The sequence below is a fragment of the Lolium rigidum genome, chromosome 5 (genome assembly GCF_022539505.1).
Source record: "Lolium rigidum isolate FL_2022 chromosome 5, APGP_CSIRO_Lrig_0.1, whole genome shotgun sequence".
NCBI classification, from domain to species: domain Eukaryota; kingdom Viridiplantae; phylum Streptophyta; class Magnoliopsida; order Poales; family Poaceae; genus Lolium; species Lolium rigidum.
The window spans coordinates 97,514,377-97,532,547 of record NC_061512.1 but is presented as its reverse complement, the minus strand read 5'-3'; the positions used below and the strand labels follow the sequence as shown (position 1 = coordinate 97,532,547).

The 18,171-nt window shown below is 46.6% G+C and overlaps 2 pseudogenes; both read right to left on the bottom strand.

The window, feature by feature from the left end:
• Positions 1-7,000: 7,000 nt before the first annotated feature.
• LOC124654564 lies at positions 7,001-8,836 on the bottom strand (annotated as a pseudogene).
• Positions 8,837-11,634: 2,798 nt separating this feature from the next.
• LOC124656200 overlaps positions 11,635-18,171 on the bottom strand; it is a 16,410-nt pseudogene continuing 9,873 nt past the window's right edge.

Here is an 18,171-nt window from a genome sequence, read left to right as displayed (position 1 = left end):
CGCACTCCATTTTCGGAGACTGCGCAATCAAGGGCGGATGAATACGGAAACTTGTGCAACAACTATCCAACATACGGCGTCGACCCTCAAGACCAGGTTTTCAAATAATCATAAGTTAATGCTTAGTTGCGTATAAACCATATTACTTCATGTCATGCAATGAAAGTTAATTTAATTTTATTTAAATCTTAATGCATCTAAACTATATGATCTTAATGCATCTAAACTGTAGGAAAGTCACGCAACAGGTAATCAGGGTACAACCAACACTGCCACTGAAAAGAGGCAAAGCAATGATGAAAGTGACAACAAGCACGGAAAAAGGTGTTGATAGAGATATTGATGAAAGTTATGCACGAGTTTATCTCGGAGGTGTTGAACAAGATAAGCTGTTAGAGGTACAAATAGTAGCAATCAAAAAAGCAAACATTACAGTGAATATATAGTTTTCAATGAAAAATTTATAATACCTCTTCATTGTAGGACCTGGATCGTATGGAAACGAAAATTTTGACGAAGCATGCGTCTTTGGAAACCACGTGGAGATGAATTACACTCAAGTACTCCAGCTGACAAATGAAGTCATCACGAACCAGACACCAGCTATTAAACATTATATTTGCACCATGACTAAATCATTTGTTACAAGAGGCATATCTAAGATGGTAAGTTTATCGGAGTTTTCGTAAGTCTATCTCGTCAATTATATAAAATACTTACTGTCTTCATGACAAGAAAACTTCTGACATACTTGTACAACAAAACTAATAATGGTTCGTTAATATCTTCTTAGGAATTTTCGAAGAGTTCACTAATGAACACATTCGGGGATTCATACAACAACCGGTTAAAGTTGTCGTCAACTGCACATCGGGAGACATTACAATGTATGCTACCATGAAGATAGATAAGAATGGGAAAGCTACGATAAAGAAAGGTTTCCGAGATATAGTTCAAGAATTTTACCCGAAAGAAGGAGACATTTGCTCATTTAGCTTCAAAGATGAAAGAGGATCTCCATTCTTACATGGCGAGTGCACTGCTCAAGCTTGTCATAACAAAGCTAAAATGTGAGGCGTAAGTTAAAATAAGTACAATGTGTCGTACGAAACAATGTGAACCACGCAACGAATTACGTTCAAGTATTTGTATTTGGTTATTAGTTAATGCTAGTGTCACGTGTACTTTTCAATATTTTATATGTAATATTTGAGAAACTACTAGAATTTATTGACACTGTAATGTTAATGGTAGTGTCATATGTCTGAAATTCATTTGCTGCGAACCGTACTCGACTCGTCCTCACCGCTGTACTCGACAAGCCTTTGCACTGTAACTACACTAGTGAAAAAGGAAAGAGACACAGATCCTGTACTCCTACATAAGTTGTACTCGACTCCCGGTCACCCCTGCACTCGACACGCTTTTACACCTGTACCTGGGCTAGAGAAAACGGAAAGAGACAAAATCATGTACTCCTCTTTGTGCGAAACATGTACTCGGTTCGCCATCACCGTTGTGCGAAACATGTGCTCCTACCGTGAGGATGGTGTACTCGTCTCCACCTCACATCTGTACTCCACAAGTTCTGCACTTATACCTGCGCTAGACAAAACGGAAAATAACAAAGGGAAACACAGTACCGTGCTCCTCACCGTGAGGATGGTGTACTCGTCTCCACTTCACATATGTACTCCACAAGCCTTGCACCTGTACCTGCGCTAGACAAAACGGAAAATCACACAGGGAAACACGGTACCGTGCTCCTCACCGTGCGGATGCTGTACTCGTCTCTACCTCACATCTGTACTCCACAAGCCTTGCACCTGTACCTGCGCTAGACAAAACGGAAAATAACAAAGGGAAACACAGTACCGTGCTCCTACCGTGAGGATGGTGTACTCGTCTCCACCTCACATCTGTACTCCACAAGTTCTGCACTTGTACCTGCGCTAGACAAAACGGAAAATAACAAAGGGAAACACAGTACCGTGCTCCTCACCGTGAGGATGGTGTACTCGTCTCCACTTCACATATGTACTCCACAAGCCTTGCACACCGTACTGCGCTAGACAAAACGGAAAATCACAAAGGGAAACACGAGTACAATGCTCCTCAACGTGCGGATATTGTACTCGTCTCTACCTCACATCCGTACTCCACAAGCCTTGCACCTGTACCTGCGCTAGACAAAACGGAAAATCACACAGGGAAACACGGTACCGTGCTCCTCACCGTGCGGATGCTTGTACTCGTCTCTACCTCACATCCGTACTCCACAAACCTTGCACCCGTACCTGCGCTAGACAAAACGGCAAATAACAAAGGGAAACACGGTACCGTGCTCCTCACCGTGCGGATGCTGTACTCGTCTCTACCTCACATCTTCCCAGAGAAACAAACAGAGAAACTACCTCGTACTCCTCTTGGTTCCGACGCTGTACTTGTCTCTACGACGAGGATGTACTTCACACCCCTTCGGACGTGTACCTGCGCTAGAGGAAACGCAAAATCTTTCCAGAGAAACCAAAAGAGAAATACAGTACCGTGCTCCTCTTCCTACCTAACCTGTACTCGTCTTTACGCCGTGGATGTACTTCACACCCCTTCGGACGTGTACCTGCGCTAGAGGAAACGGAAAATCTTTCCAGATAAACCAAAAGAGAAACACAGTACCGTGCTCCTCTTCCTACCTAACCTGTACTCGTCTCTACGCCGAGGAGGTACTTCACACCCCTTCGGACGTGTACCTGCGCTAGAGGAAACGCAAAATCTTTCCAGATAAATCAAAAGAGAAACACAGTACCGTGTTCCTCTTCCTACCTAACCTGTACTCGTCTTTACGCCGAGGATGTACTTCACAACCCTTAGGACGTGTACCTGCGCTAGAGGAAACGCAAAATCTTCCCAGAGAAACAAACAGAGAAACTACCTCGTACTCCTCTTGGTTCCGACGCTGTACTCGTCTCTACGCCGAGGAGGTACTTCACACCCCTTCGGACGTGTACCTGCGCTAGAGGAAACGCAAAATCTTTCCAGATAAACCAAAAGAGAAACACAGTACCGTGCTCCTCTTCCTACCTAACCTGTACTCGTCTCTACGCCGAGGAGGTACTTCACACCCCTTCGGACGTGTACCCGCGCTAGAGGAAACGCAAAATCTTTCCAGATAAATCAAAAGAGAAACACAGTACCGTGCTCCTCTTCCTACCTAACCTGTACTCGTCTCTACGCCGTGGATGTACTTCACACCCCTTCGGACGTGTACCTGCGCTAGAGGAAACGCAAAATCTTCCCAGAGAAACAAACAGAGAAACTACCTCGTACTCTTCTTGGTTCCGACGCTGTACTTTTCTCTACGACGAGGAGGTACTTCACACCCCTTCGGACGTGTACCTGCGCTAGAGGAAACGCAAAATCTTTCCAGAGAAACCAAAAGAGAAATACAGTACCGTGCTCCTCTTCCTACCTAACCTGTACTCGTCTTTACGCCTAGGATGTACTTCACACACCTTCGGACCTGTACCTGCGCTAGAGGAAACGGAAAATCTTTCCAGATAAACCAAAAGAGAAATACAGTACCGTGCTCCTCTTCCTACCTAACCTGTACTCGTCTTTACGCCGTGGATGTACTTCACACCCCTTCGGACGTGTACCTGCGCTAGAGGAAACGGAAAATCTTCCCAGAGAAACCAAAAGAGAAACACAGTACCGTGCTCCTCTTTCTACCTAACCTGTACTCGTCTCTACGCCTAGGATGTACTTCACACCCCTTCGAACCTGTACCTGCGCTAGAGGAAACGGAAATCTTCTGAGACAATAGAAGAGAAAACGGAAATCTTTACGAGACAATAGAAGAGAAAACGGAAATCTTTCCGGAGAATAGAAGAGAAAACGGAAATCTTTCCGGAGAATAAAAGAGAAAACGGAAACTTTACAGACAATAAAAGAGAAAATCAAACAGAAACCTTTCCAAAAGAAATAAAATAGAAAAAAAAAACAACAGTTTGATGCGCCGAAGGCGCCTTGATACGAGGCGAAGCCGAGCCGTAGCAATCGCTTCGATATATGGGGGTAACGACAAACGGGGACAACGACATATGTCTGCCATTCATTATGTTTATTAATGTTTGATGCGCCGAAGGCGCCTTGTACTGAGCGAGCCGAGCCGTAGCAATCGCTTCGGTATATGGGGGTAACGACAAACGGGGACAACGACATATGTCTGCCATTCATTATGTTTATTAATGTTTGATGCGCCGAAGGCGCTTGATACGAGGCGAAGCCGAGCCGTAGCAATCGCTTCGACATATGTCATCTCGTAGCACTCTGTTGGAATTAAAAAAAATTGTAATTTGAAAGTGCTACCTCCCTCCCATTAATTCCCCGGAAAACTCACAGCCCGGAAAGACAAAGGGAAAAAGCAAAAAAGAAAGTCCCGCCCAATTTTTTGAAAACGTACTGCGCGCGTAAAGGGAAAAAGAAGATTAACGGGTCCGCATATTGTTAACGGGTCTACCGGCGCGTAAAGGGAAAAAACCAAACCCGGAAAACGATTCGCGTCTTTTCCCGGGGACACGTTCCGCGCGCGACACGTGTCGTCGCTAGAGCGCGCGCGGGGGATGGGTTTTTCCCTTCTCAAAGGTCGGCCTTCGTGTAGTGGCACCCCATATCTGCCTGTATCCCCATTCAAACTTCAAATATTTTTTTTAGATCAAAGGCCAAAGGCCCGACGTTAAATTAATAACGCCCTCAACGGCGACAAGATACAAAGAGCTGAACCCAGCTTACAACACACACCCACACACCCACACGAATTGCCAACATGGCTACATCCGGGAACTCGGACGACGATCACGACCCTTACGAAGCCTACGAAGACTCGGAGAAGACACCGGACAGCAACGAGTGTCGGGCCGGAGCTCACCCTAGAGAGAGCTAACGAACACGCACGCCGTCAACGGAGCTCCCGCCGCGGGCAGCGCTACCAGTGGCCGACCTCCACTGTGCATCGACCACCGCCGATCGAACCCCAACACGCAGCACCATGGAAACTCGACGAGGAGGCAGGGCAGGACGCAAGCTTTGCCGAAGGTCGCCAAGCGAAGAGCCAACGCCATCCGAAGAAACATGGTAAGCTCCAAGACGATGTCTTCAAGAAGAACACGACGCGAGATCGCCGTCACCGCCCGATCCGCAGATCTAAGGTTTTCACCCGAAGCCCCTTGCTCGTCGAATACCTCGCCTCAGCCACACCACCAACGGAGAGCCGCACACTGTGAACTCCAAGGCGGTGTCTTCAAGAAGATCACGACACAAGAGCGCCGCCACCGCCCGATCCGAGGATCTTGGGCTTTCACCCGGAGCACGAAGAAGGACAAGGAGAAGCCTCACCAACGCCTTCAAGAAGGGAGCGGCGTCCGCGGACGTCGCCGTCGTGGCCCGAGCGGGCAAGGGTTTCCCCACGGCAAACACTCCCCGCCTTCTTCACAGGAAATCGACCGAACGATCGACCCGCTGCCACCGCATGCTGCTCGCCGGCCTCCACGTCGCCCCCGCGACCATGGATTCCGGCCAGCTCCTGAGCCACTGGCACGCCCGCCAACCAAGATGGCTCCCACCGACCAGGGCCGCCGCCCCGGCGCCCAAACTCTGCTCGCCGCGGACCTGAGGAAGACGGGAAACCACCACAAAGAGCACGGACCTGCGGACACGCGACGGCCAGAACCAGCACCACCACGAGAGAGGGCGCGGAGGGATCGACGCCCCACAGCCCCCGCGGCTGTAGAACCGCCAGATCTGGATCTGGGGCTTACGGGAGATCACGGCCTGGCCCAGGGCCCCTGCCCCGGCCAGAGCATGCGGCGGCCATCCGGCCGCTGCCCCTGCCCGTCCTGATCCCCGCCGCCCTCCTCAAGAACGGCGCCGCTGCCGACGAATAGCCGCCGAATCCCCGCCCCAAGCGCCGCCTCCCGTCACCCGCTGCCAGGAGCAGGCAGAGCTCGCGCCGCTCGCCGCTGCGGACGCTCCGGAGGGAGCCGCCACCGCGAGGAGCACGCCCGATACCGTGGAGTCTCCGCGCCGCCGCCGAACAGCCGCGCCCCAACGCCCTCCGCCCAGCGCCGCGCCCCCACCAGCCGCCACGGCCCGCGCCGCCGCCACCGCGTGAGGGAGAGGAGGTGCCCCGCCGCCGCCGCCGCCGCCCGAGCTTCGCTCAGGTTGCGCCCCTTGGCGGCGGCGAAGCGGGAGACGAACCTGGGGAGGGGGTGGCGGCGCGGCGGTTTTAGGGTTTCGCCCGCGCGCCCACGGGAGCGCGAGGACGAAACGGTTTTCTTCTCTCTTCAAACTTCAAATATATGCAATGTTTCTAATCAGTTTACTTGAGATAGCAGAGCAGTTTATTGAAATTTATGCGCCTTTCTTAAAGCAAGAATCCATGCACTTTTACCAAACATAGGAATGGAGCATAGTGCAAATACACTCCTTTCTCAAAGATAGATTTTGTAATCTTTACTGCACTGGTCAAGAAATCGCCGATAGTGGTAATTATTTTTCCAGAAGTGTGTAGCCATGTTTTAGTGCATGTATCTGTTAATGGTAAGCCTTGATGTTTGTTGTTTAATGTCCTCCTAGATGATAGATCACTGGTTAGTAGGACTGTGGGACCATGTTGTTCAAAATCCGGTATGCCTATTCTCCATTTTTTTCGAACACAAAGTAGAGTTGTTATCTTCATGTGTACATGCTACTAACAGTAGAAGTCCCAATCTTTGTTTGTACTGTCGTGAGTTACTGAAACTATTCGTTAGAAAATTTCCTTTATGCCACACTTCACAATTATGTTGGACTACACACGGTTCGTCATCAAATGGACTCAGAGCAAGTTATAATTATTTAAATCTTCCAAGTAAAGTTACAGGACAAACTGCAGTACTATGATAACCAAACCGCAGTACACAATAGTCAATGATACATAAGATTATGGGCCCTGCACTGAACCATATTACTGAGCCCATCATAGTGTCTGTCAACACAATTTTCTCATCTCAATGCATCAGATTTCAGAACCATAGAACAGTAGCATGACCACTATCTGGTAGGGCTGGTATTGTCAACATCTGGTCTAGTTCATGCTCTATATCTGATCTTTTAGCGAAGCGACCCTTGATCCGTGGCCGTGCTTCTGCGTATGCTTTCCTTGTTGCATATCTTATGGTCTTCTGGAACGTCCTCGCCTGCTTCTTCTCCTTGTACCTGAGGACCCTGGCATCTCTATCCATGGAGCTGAAATGGAGTGGCATCTGAAGTGAATGGCCCGCGAGTTCCATGGCTTCACTGGTTCTTTGGATGTTAGTATTTGAAACATCTGGTCTGGTGTTGTCTGGTACTATACCGACCTCCATTGACGAGAAAGGTATCTGAGACAGAATTAGGAAATGGTCAGTGAAATATGTCAATAATAGGGGAAGTGCCGACTTTAAGCACCTGCAATAATATGAAACTGAAACCCTAACCCCCAAAACTGTTAAACCAGAACATATATGTGGTAAATGAGTTTGAGATCCGTATGTAACGAGCAGTTCAAAGTTTAGATGCAGAGGAACAGATAGGCTAAGTTCTGTAGGAGTTATCTATGCATTTATATTTTAAAGTTGCTCCTTGCACTATATAAAGACAGAGTGAATAAAGAGGTGAAGTGGAAACATGCTGGTAGCCAGCTCCTTTTTGATGCAGTATGTGGGAAGAGAATTAGAACAAAATATCAGTCTAAAAGCCCTGACGCAGAAACATTGAAGAAACAGAGAAAAGAGGAAAAGAAGGCAATGGGCTGCATCTTGCATCCGAAGTGATGCGGTCAGTAATTGATTTAGTCAATCTGTTTGATATATTGTTTTAATGTAAGAATGGACTAGCCCTAGCTTGAAGTGGTTCTAACTAAAAAGATAAATAGATCGCTGCATGGTAGTTTAAACAAGGGTAAAGTAATAGATTAACTCACGCCGTTGCTGATGGAAGCTGTGTAGGTACTAGTCCCAGCAGTCATGGAGGCATCCTGCTCTGCCCCAATCATTCCATAACTACTCTCTGGCTGCTCACTTGCCATGACAACTTGTGAAGGTACTGCAAACTCACACACCTCATTCTCTCTGTACATGTTCTGCACATCCTGTCTTGCAGTCTGTATTCCTCACCTGGTCCTGGGTTGCAACTGAACTTGTCATAATACATGTCGTATCCAAAAAGGTTGAAGTATTGATCTATGTTGTTGGTACAATTGTTGTCATCGGAATCTCTTTCCAGCAAGAGCCAAGAGTCCACCTCCTCTCCCTCTTCCTTGTCACCGTAGACAGTGGTAGCAGCTTCCGCCTCTGCGAAAACAGAGGCTGCTGGAATGGCAACGGCTGGGAGTGGCAGCACAGGCACTCCTTGGTGCCTCTGAGAAATTGGGTTAGCAGAGTGCACCAGTGCATCACAGGTGGTACACAGTGCTGCGGAATCTGCATGGCATTCAACAAGCACTGCGGCTGCACTCTCACAGGATACACAGACACGCACACGCTCATGGGACGATGCCAAACGATTAACAGAATGAACCTGTGTGTCACATGATGCGCAGAGATATGCAGCATCAGCATGGCAGTATACTGCGCTTGGTGCTGCATGACATCCATCGCATGGCCTGGCCCATGGATAACTTCTCCTTTTGGCTTCCTGCTCGAAAAGGTCACAATTGAAATCGCAATTCATTAACATATAAACCTTGCAACTCGTAGGTGGAGAGGTCCTAGTGAAGATTGTGGCTAGTATCTAGTGTGTCTATTCATCTGCGTATGCATCTCCTGTTCTTCTGTCTCTCATGGCCTTTGTTCTTCTATTTGAACTTAATTGGGAGTGAGTGGGTGGGAGCAGTCAGTGTTGGAATTTCAGTGTGCAGTACTAATAGGAGGGTGGCAGCGGAATCCAGTGAATGAGAAGTGGCGTACTGGCGTCATTCGAGGGGGCGAGGAATGCTGCATGTGTATCTTGTGGTTGTCTGTGGATATTTGTGTTAGAACATCTCCAGTCGCGTCCTCCAAACCGTTCCCCAAACGACGCCGGATCGAGCATTTGGGGGATGAGTTTTGTTCATGCCGTGTTTGGGGGACGTCGCTTCCTAGTCGCGTCCCTCAAAGGCCGTCCCCAATGATGAATTCAAATAGTTTGCATTCAAAAGAGATCGTTCCCGTCGAAGTCGTCGCGATCAGAGTAACGGCGATCAAAGTACTGGGCGCGATCATATTACAGGACGACAGATGAATTAAAAGAAGGGGTTGGGGTAGGGCGATGCCGACGCCGACGGCGCATCCTAAGTCGACGTAGGTCCGTCGATCACGATGAAATCGTCGTGATCTACCCGGTGTGCATGCTCCGTTGCTGACGTCGAGGCAGAGGCCAACGCAGGTGTAGTAGCGGATGCGTCTGCCCGGCTCTTGCTCCGGGGTTGGGGCCGCTGCAGCTGCCTGGGCCACCGCCTCGGACTCCGCCTCGGCCGCCGCCATTTTGGCTTCGATGTCGTCGAGGATTTGGCCTTTGAAGAAGTTGTGCGTTGCCCGCGTCCGGGGAGACATTCCTTCTGTCGACGCTCTCAGCAGGGACATGTCGTCTCTGCGTTTCTTCAGCTCCATCTTCTCCTCTTGCCTCTTGAACAGCGTCGCCCACCTTTCGTCGATCTTTTTGTCGCGGGACAGCAAGATCGAGGAGACCTCGACGAGGCACTGCGTGAGCGACGCCTGCGTCTTCTCTGCTACCGCAGCGTCGGCCAAGGCGGCCTTGGCAGTCTTGTTGCCGACAGGGCGCCCTGCCGATGTTACCAGCGGCGCATCCAGAAATGCGCGGCAGGAGAGGAGCCATGTGGCGGGAGAGGCGCGATTAGGCGGGAGCGGTGGACGAATTTTCTCTGTGCTGCTGACGCGTAGGGTCCGCGTTGCTTCGTCTCGCTTTTCGTTGTGGCCGGCGTCCCCGGAGCGTCCTCTGTTTAACGGGAACGGGTTCGGGGCGCCGGACACCGTGTCGAGCCGCGCCGGACAAAATGAGGCTTTGTGGGACGCGGCTGAGAACGTTTTTTTTGTCCGGCACGCTTCAAATCCCTTTGGGGCGATTTGGGGGACGCGAGTGGAGATGCTCTAAGGGCTTAAGGCCAACTCCTATGTTTACACATATGACAAACAATGCAAAGACTTATGTTCACTTCAGGGAAACTATTTTGGCATCCCTAATTACTTCATCAAAGTGTACGAAACGACATTAGAGCTAGTACACAGAAAAAACATTGAGCCACTTCGGATATAAATATAAAAATTGATTGCAGAATTACATTACGAATTATTGAGGTCATATTTTGCTACGGATATCCATTTATGTGTGCTCCCACAGGTCTGCAAACCTGGATGAGAATGAGCTAGCAATTCAGTTGGACAGTTTCAAAAAAGGGACAGCCTGCGTAAGGTGAAGTCGTCGTAACCGTCCCTCTTCTAATCTTGTAGAGGAACTCATGATGGGTGGCCAACTATAGGATTTGTTGGAGGGGGTAAATGGCAAGCACAAAGAGGCGAGGAGATAATGGGTCTCCTTGCCTCAAGCCTCGCCCATGCTTGATGGGGCGGCCGGCCACCCCATTGAGGAGGACCCTCGAGGAGAAAGAGCTAAGCAAACCTGCAATCCGGACACAAATTTTTGGAGGAAAACATGTCTCTTAAGAAGCTCAAGGATGAACACTATCTCACGAAATCAAATCCTTTTCGAATGTCAAACTTGAAGAGGAGCATTGGAACTTTACGTTTGTGGAGGCGACTTGCAAGGTTGCGCATATACATGAAGTTGTTATGGATACTCCTACTTTTGATGAATGCGCTTTGTGCATTGGAGACGAGATCATTCATGAGATGGGCTAGCTGGATAGCAATCATCTTGGCAATGATTTTTTTGCTATGGCATGAATTAAGCTAATAGGCCTATAGGAGATGCTCATCTCGGCCCCTCTTTTTGGAAACACCTCAATATTTTCATAATTGACCCATTGAACGCGTGCCATATGGAGGGTGTTGAATTGAAATAACATTTCTTTTTTTCCCTACCACGAGTGCCAATTGCGGGGCGCTAGGCAAAGCTCTTGAGGCAGCGACGAATTGTTTTGCGAATTGCTTCAGGGCTTCCGCACCTTCACGGATGAGCATGGCTGCCATCATGGGCGCTATCCAGCAGTCTCATGCCCCCAATTGTACCAGTGCACCCTTGGTCCTTGAATTCATCTAGAGCCTTCTCACTTTCTCAGTGACCACCCTGCTGTACAAGGCCCAGATTTTTTGCACCATCTTGGTGTTCTTCTTATACAAATGATGCACATTTAGATGTGTATTCGAGAAAAGAAAAACAGTTCAGGCCAGAAGAAAAAAGGCCCAGACCAATCCCAAAACTGCTTCCCACCTCTCACAATTCTGACAAATAAATGGCTCCAGGCAACTGGTTGCCTGTCAAGTAATTTTTTTACTATAGATGACTCGCGGAGAATTTTGAGTTCTAATTTTTACGACAATCACTCTACCAGAAACGATTCATGGTTCAAGCGCTCAGACACCGCTTACTCACATATATGCATCATCACAGAATATGATTTGCTCACCAAAACCGTTAATAATGCACTAATATCATCTAATCACCACTAGAAGAGTACAGTAGCAGACTTTCGAAGCTTAAAAAGCTCCTTGAAAATCATTTAGATCACTAGCATGATAGGGTGACAGAATCTTGCTACATAATACAGACAGAAAGATGTTCATAGTGAGGTGCCTGATCCTTCAGGTTCGCCATGGGAATGTTCTCAGAACATTTCAGATGTAACCTGCAACTTCAGTTACAACTTTGTTGTATTCCGTTTGCAGTTTCTCCTTCACCTCTTCACTGATCTCCCCCTTGGCTGGCTTGGTCATGACCGATCTGTTCTGTCTCATAATTTTTTTTAGCGCAAGACTAGTTTGCAGTTCACCCCATACGCATTTTGCGGTTTTACCATTTAAGGTATCACCGGAACATTAAAACATGTAATGTAATTGCATGGTAAAGGGTAGACATCTATCTAGCATGGCACCAGCTGCACGGTTTCTTAATATTCAACTTGACTGTGGAGGGAACCTTCCCCACGATGTATCTTTCCATGGCCAATAGTGCTCTTTGCGCTTCCCCAATCATATGCCTGCATATTGGGGGCATTCACCGATTTCATGCATAGAAAGCCTAACATCGTCTGATAAACCGTTTTCAGCTATAGTGTCCAATGTAAGGCACTCCAGTGATGTTGCATTCTCAACAATATGGCAGGTTAGCTCGACCATGCTCTTTGCAGAGCAAAAGCCAGTGATCTTCACAGTCTTGATGTTGTCATGGCGATGTCCTACCATCTGCCTCAGTTGCGAGGAATCTTCAAAAATCGAATCATGCCTCATGCGAGTCTGTATAACCTGCATAGGAAGAACGTACTTCAATCAATAAATAGTTCAATGCACCGGAGGTAGTACATATATAGGCCAGAGGTGAACCCACTTACATCTAAGTTGAAATTCTCCAAGATAGGACAGGCATCCAGAAAAAAAGCTAAAGAGAAATAATCATAGTCTGGCGAAAAGGCTCCAATTGCAACTTCAAGACAAATGTCCAAGTGCTTGAGGAGGAGAAATTTTCCTGGTACGGATGGTGTACTGAACATCTGCACATATATGTCAAGATTAATCAATATAACAAAGCACTTCCAACAAACAATTGCCATTTACATCCCTTTGTTTCTTTAAAACCATCATATTCTCCATGTTTAATCTACGGCTAAGCTGTTGAATCACTTCTCTCAGTTGTATATGTTGGTACATTCATGCAAATTGCACCACCTGACATATAAATGATACTAGCATATAATGATCAAACCAAGAAGTTTTGAAATATACCTCACCAGCCGAAGAAATGCTGAGCGTCTCAAGATTTGGCATACTTGCTGGAAGTTTGGCACGGACATGATGAACAAGGTTAAACTCAACAGCACAGAACATTTCCAGGTGTTTCACTTGCAATGAATACCCAATCGACTTGTGCACTATGTCAGTATCGATAAGAACAGTGCAGAGATTCGGAGCTTCATTCTCTATAATTTCTAGTGCACGGCAATCAAACACCGTCAGGTTGGTGAACCGGTGTAGCAGGCAAGGTATCTTGAGACGCATTATCTCACTGCAATGATTGAGACTCAGCTCCTCTAATACAAAAGAATTGGAAAGAAGGCACCTTAACTCATCCCCCGTAATGTGGACATTTGACAGATACAGCCTTGTCAGGCAGCCAAGTCCTGCCACGGGATGGAATGCACAATTGGCTAGTTGAAGATCCCGAATCCTGTTTCCTGCACTTCCAGCAAATAAAAGTGGGCACGGGAAGTTGTAGAGCTGTGCCTTTCCTACTGTAGGCAGTGAAAGCTTGAGTTCATGAATCTCTGGAGTAACAGCAATCCGGAGCCAATTGTTGAGTTTACTAGCGTGGATACGAGAACCGTAGTGGTGTAGCTTGAATGATTTGATGCCGATGCCGATGCCAGAGTGTTTTTTCATAATTTGGTCAACCTTGTTGATGAAATTCTGTCCACTAAGGCCAAGTGTTTTCGGATTCAGGGTAAGGGTGGGATGCCACCTCCAGGAATCAAGAAATGCGTGAGACACGCAGCCAGCACGGGCAGCATCTCGCAGTGGCAGTAGGGAATGTATATCATGCCAGATCTCCTGCAAACAAAAGAATATGAGAAAATTCAATTTAACTGTACTAGAAACAGGACTATATGGCACCGCATGGCATAGTTAAATAAGCAATGGAATGTAATAAGTATTTTAGCGCTAACTAGCTAAGAAATGTTTTGGCCTAACAGTATCATTACTTGTTCCCAAGAATGCCTAATAGTGAAACGAATGCTCTAGTGTGAATTACTAGGCTAGCCAAGATGTGCAGAAAAAGAACAGGTTTCTTTTGTTACTGCACACATTCGGTTGCAGTACAGCACTTCAACATTTGTGAAGTATCACTTATGCTCAAGATATCAAAACTTACCTTATTCCAAATTCTTAACATGAATATATAATGTTGTGGTTCTGAACTCGCTAGGAAGATAGGATCGAATATGTTGTTATTTCTAAGCCGCTTTACATATGCTCATTTAATTTGTTTCATTCAGCGACCCATATTTATAATCAGAATTGTTATAGTATAGTCCATGGCTTAAGCGGCAATGAAAAATAACAGATAAAGGTTACAGGTAAATGATTATCCATGAGGTTTGATATGTCTGTGTGAAGTGATGTTTCCCCTCTTGGGTTGATGATGTTGGTGCCTTTGGTGTAACCCCGTCAGGCCCGAGTTATTTCTCTTCTCCTTGAAATGAACTTAAGAGCTGCCAGACTTGGTTTCAATAAGATTGTCTAAATGCACAAGGACAGCTTCAACATTATATACAAAATTCTGGGTTTCAGAAATAAAAGAGTTATAGGCAAAAGACCAATAGGAGATAAAGAATGTACAAATGTTAGTGACAAAAAATTACGAGTCTAGCAAGAAGACTGTAGAGAATGCAATCAATGGGACAAAACTATAAGCTTCAATAAAGAAAAGGGGGACAAAACAGTATTGAATGAGATGTTGAAAAGAAAGTAAGGTTCCCATGTACTTGGTAGATAGGTGTAAATGTTTTAGGAAAGTTTGGGGTCTGGATAAAAGCCTTGGCATAACAATCTAGCAAAAGAAAATTGGCATTTTGGGAATGTTTGGATTGCTGCCAGAACCTACCAATTATTTTGGTCTTTGCTTGGATCGCTACCATTTTTTTGGCAAGCGATTGCTTTATTTGCCCACTCTAGTTCATTTGTGTTCAAACTTTCGCCAACTTGAGGGAGAGCAAAATCATCACCCATATTTCGACTAGCCAACTTTTGGTAGGAAAAGATTGGGCTGAAACCAAACACGCCCTTTTTCCTATTCCATTCATTGAGACTAATCAAGTTTTCAGGAAAACAATCTGTAAGGTGTGTTAGTTAAGCTATACAAAGTAGGAATACCCACATGCCACACTGGCACTGCATTCAAGGCTGGAATATTTTCTTACAGAAGGACCGGCTAAGATTTCATGATGAGGTGATGAACCCAGCTAGTCAGAATGTGGAAAGTGAAATGCTATACAGTAGAAATTGGTTCTAAATTTCAAAAGCAAAGTGCTGATGCAAGCAAAGCAAAGATGGCAATATTTGGAACATTGTATTTCTTTTAATAACTAAATAAACTATATGCAACATACGAGTATCTGATGGCTACCTTCTGAAGAAGCTACTGTATGCTCTTGACTGCCATAGTAACGAATTGGTCAACTGCAGAGAGAACTGATCATAGAAGTTTGTGCAAGGTACCCATTAACGTTACTCCGGTAGAGCAGTGGCAACCATGGTCTTTTAGGCGTTGCTTAGGCGCTGGGGTGCCCTCCGATGCAAGGGAACAGGCTCGCCTTAGGCAGTCGTGTCAGGCGTCCGCCTTATGGGTTTGAGGCAGCAGGAAACAGAAAACCGGGGCGGGAAATAGGGAAATCGTGTGCGCAAATAAGGGAAGAAGGGGAGAGAGAAGGACGTAAACCAGTCCAGGAAACGAATGAGAGGGACCTCTCTCCTCTTTGGGAACCTAGCCTGCGGTCAGCTTCCTCCTCCACCAGATCTGCGCTAGCTTTCTCCTCCGGCCAAGCTTCTCCTCCTCTGGAGCAGACCTGTCCCAGAAGGATATCAACCAGCAACTTCAGCAGCTCAGATCCGCAGCACCAGCTTCCTCCTCTCCGGTCTGTTGTCCTCCTCCTGTGACAAGGGTGTCTCCTCTCCCATCCTCTCTCTCTCTCTTCGTCTCTCCGCCTTCCACTCCTCTCTCTTCTCTCCACCCTCTCCTCCTCTCTCTTCTTCTCCCCACCCTCCCCTCCTGTTCCTTCCATCCCTCTCCCGGTGCTCTGTTCCTATGTCTGCTTGGCTGCCTGCCTTCTCTTTTCGTTTAAACACTGATTAACCATTCTATTAGTGTTGCAGTAGCAAAGTGCCCTTTATGGATCCTGTTCCTGCTGAAGGTTGGCCAGACGTTCGCAGGAAGTATTCAATCAAGTTCTGTGATTCCCCACGAATTTCTATTTCTTATTACGGCAAACTGATGCGACTCCGTTTTAATCTTTGTGGTATACAGAACAATGTGGAGGGATTTTATCCAACATCACCAGGAGGGATTTTATCCAACATCACCAGGCAGTTAACCAAAGCAACCAGACTTCAACTGTATCCCCATATTTCTAATAGATATATCTTTTGTCATGTTTTACTTATCTGCTTGATCATTAATCATAGATTTCAAAATATATAATACTGTAACTATTTCCATGACTTTTTTACTCTTCAGTACGGGATACTTCAAAACAAATTAGGCCATAACTTTTGGTTCAGGGTTTCCTCAAATCATCGCCCTGCCACTGGCAATAAACACAGCAAAAGTATACATAGTTGACAATATAAGTACTCCATTAGCAACTTTACTTATTCAGTACCTGTGGAAGGTCCGGCACTGAAGACTTCACTCTTTTGGTGCCTTCAAAATGATCTTCTTTTTGACAGGGCGAGCCCTTTCTTTTAGCCATCAAAGCAATCGACGTACCTGCAAAATCAGTGTCGCCTCTATCTCTCTCTGTCGCTGAATTTATCTTGAGGCCAATTAGTTTTTCGATTTGAATCCGACAAGGAAAGGCGCGAGGGGAGGACCTCGCGTCGGCGCCGCCGGTCGGCACGGGAAGGAACAGGGCTCAGCAGAGGCAGAGACCACGGGAGCAAACCCTAAGACACTGTGATGGGCCGGGTGGCGGGTGTGTTGTTCTTCTATCAAACCTAGCCAACGGGCCGTGCTTTGCCAGTTCGTCAGCCCGCGTGTCTGGTGACGTGGCTGAACCTCGACGTGGGCCTATTTGTTACGAGGACGGAGGACCCGTTTTGGGCATGCGGCCTGCCTGGTGTCGTGCCTGGACCTCGACCATTTGTTTAATAGCAAAATTTTCAGAAGTTAGGTAGCCAATTGTCTAATGGACCCATTTTAAGTGATTTTAATGAATTCTTGACAAATCCAAATAATTTCAAAAAATTATATAAAATAGAGGGCTAGGGTCACTACATTTTTGTTTTGCCCCCTTATACCCACAAGTATAGGGAATCGCTAAGATTTTTGATGGAAAGTATTACTTAAATTTATAGTTCGATTCAAGGGGAACACAAGAACACCAATAAAACTTTAGCAACTGAGACGTCAGTCTCAGTCACACTTGTATATCAATAAACTCATAAACTAAGTGGTAATTTTATAGCAATTAATTCAAAGCAGTAAAGACAAGTAGTAAACACCAGTAGCAAATTTCCAGTTTTCATCGGAAGGAGTATTATCTAACTTTTAGTGGTCAAAATCGTAGCCATGGGTAGTATTGGAGTGTTGTATGAATGATATGGATCATATAATATAATCCAACTAACATATCATTTATCTCTAATTCAGTTCGTGTAGGTGTGTGCTTCAAATATAGCTATGCATACTAACAACCAGAAATTGCATAACATATTTTATCTTGCTTGCCTATTTTACCGGAGCCAACTTGAAAATACAAGCAATTAAGGTCTATATTTTTGGATATCCTGGAACAAAGCATTAAGATTTATGGACACACAATATTCTCGAACTATCACATATCCCCATTTTCTCTATCTGTCATCTTAGGGATTCGTTGGTTCAACATAACAATAAGTAATACACATTGCAAATATATACCAACCTCATATCTATATACCTAAGGGCATCTCCAACGCGGCGACCCATCCCGCGCCCGCGCGTCTGGATGGGTCCAACCGGACAAAAACGCGGCCCAGCGCGCGGACCCATCCCAAAAACGGATGGCCGCGGCGTCCGGGACGACCCAAAACCGGCCCAAATCTGGGACGAGTTTGCGTGGCCGCGGAATACGATGGCTGGCCGCTCGCGTCCTCCCCTTGTCCGCCCCTGGCCCGCCTGTCTGTCTCCCAAAACACCCCCACTCCACTCCACTCCCAAAACCTAGAGATG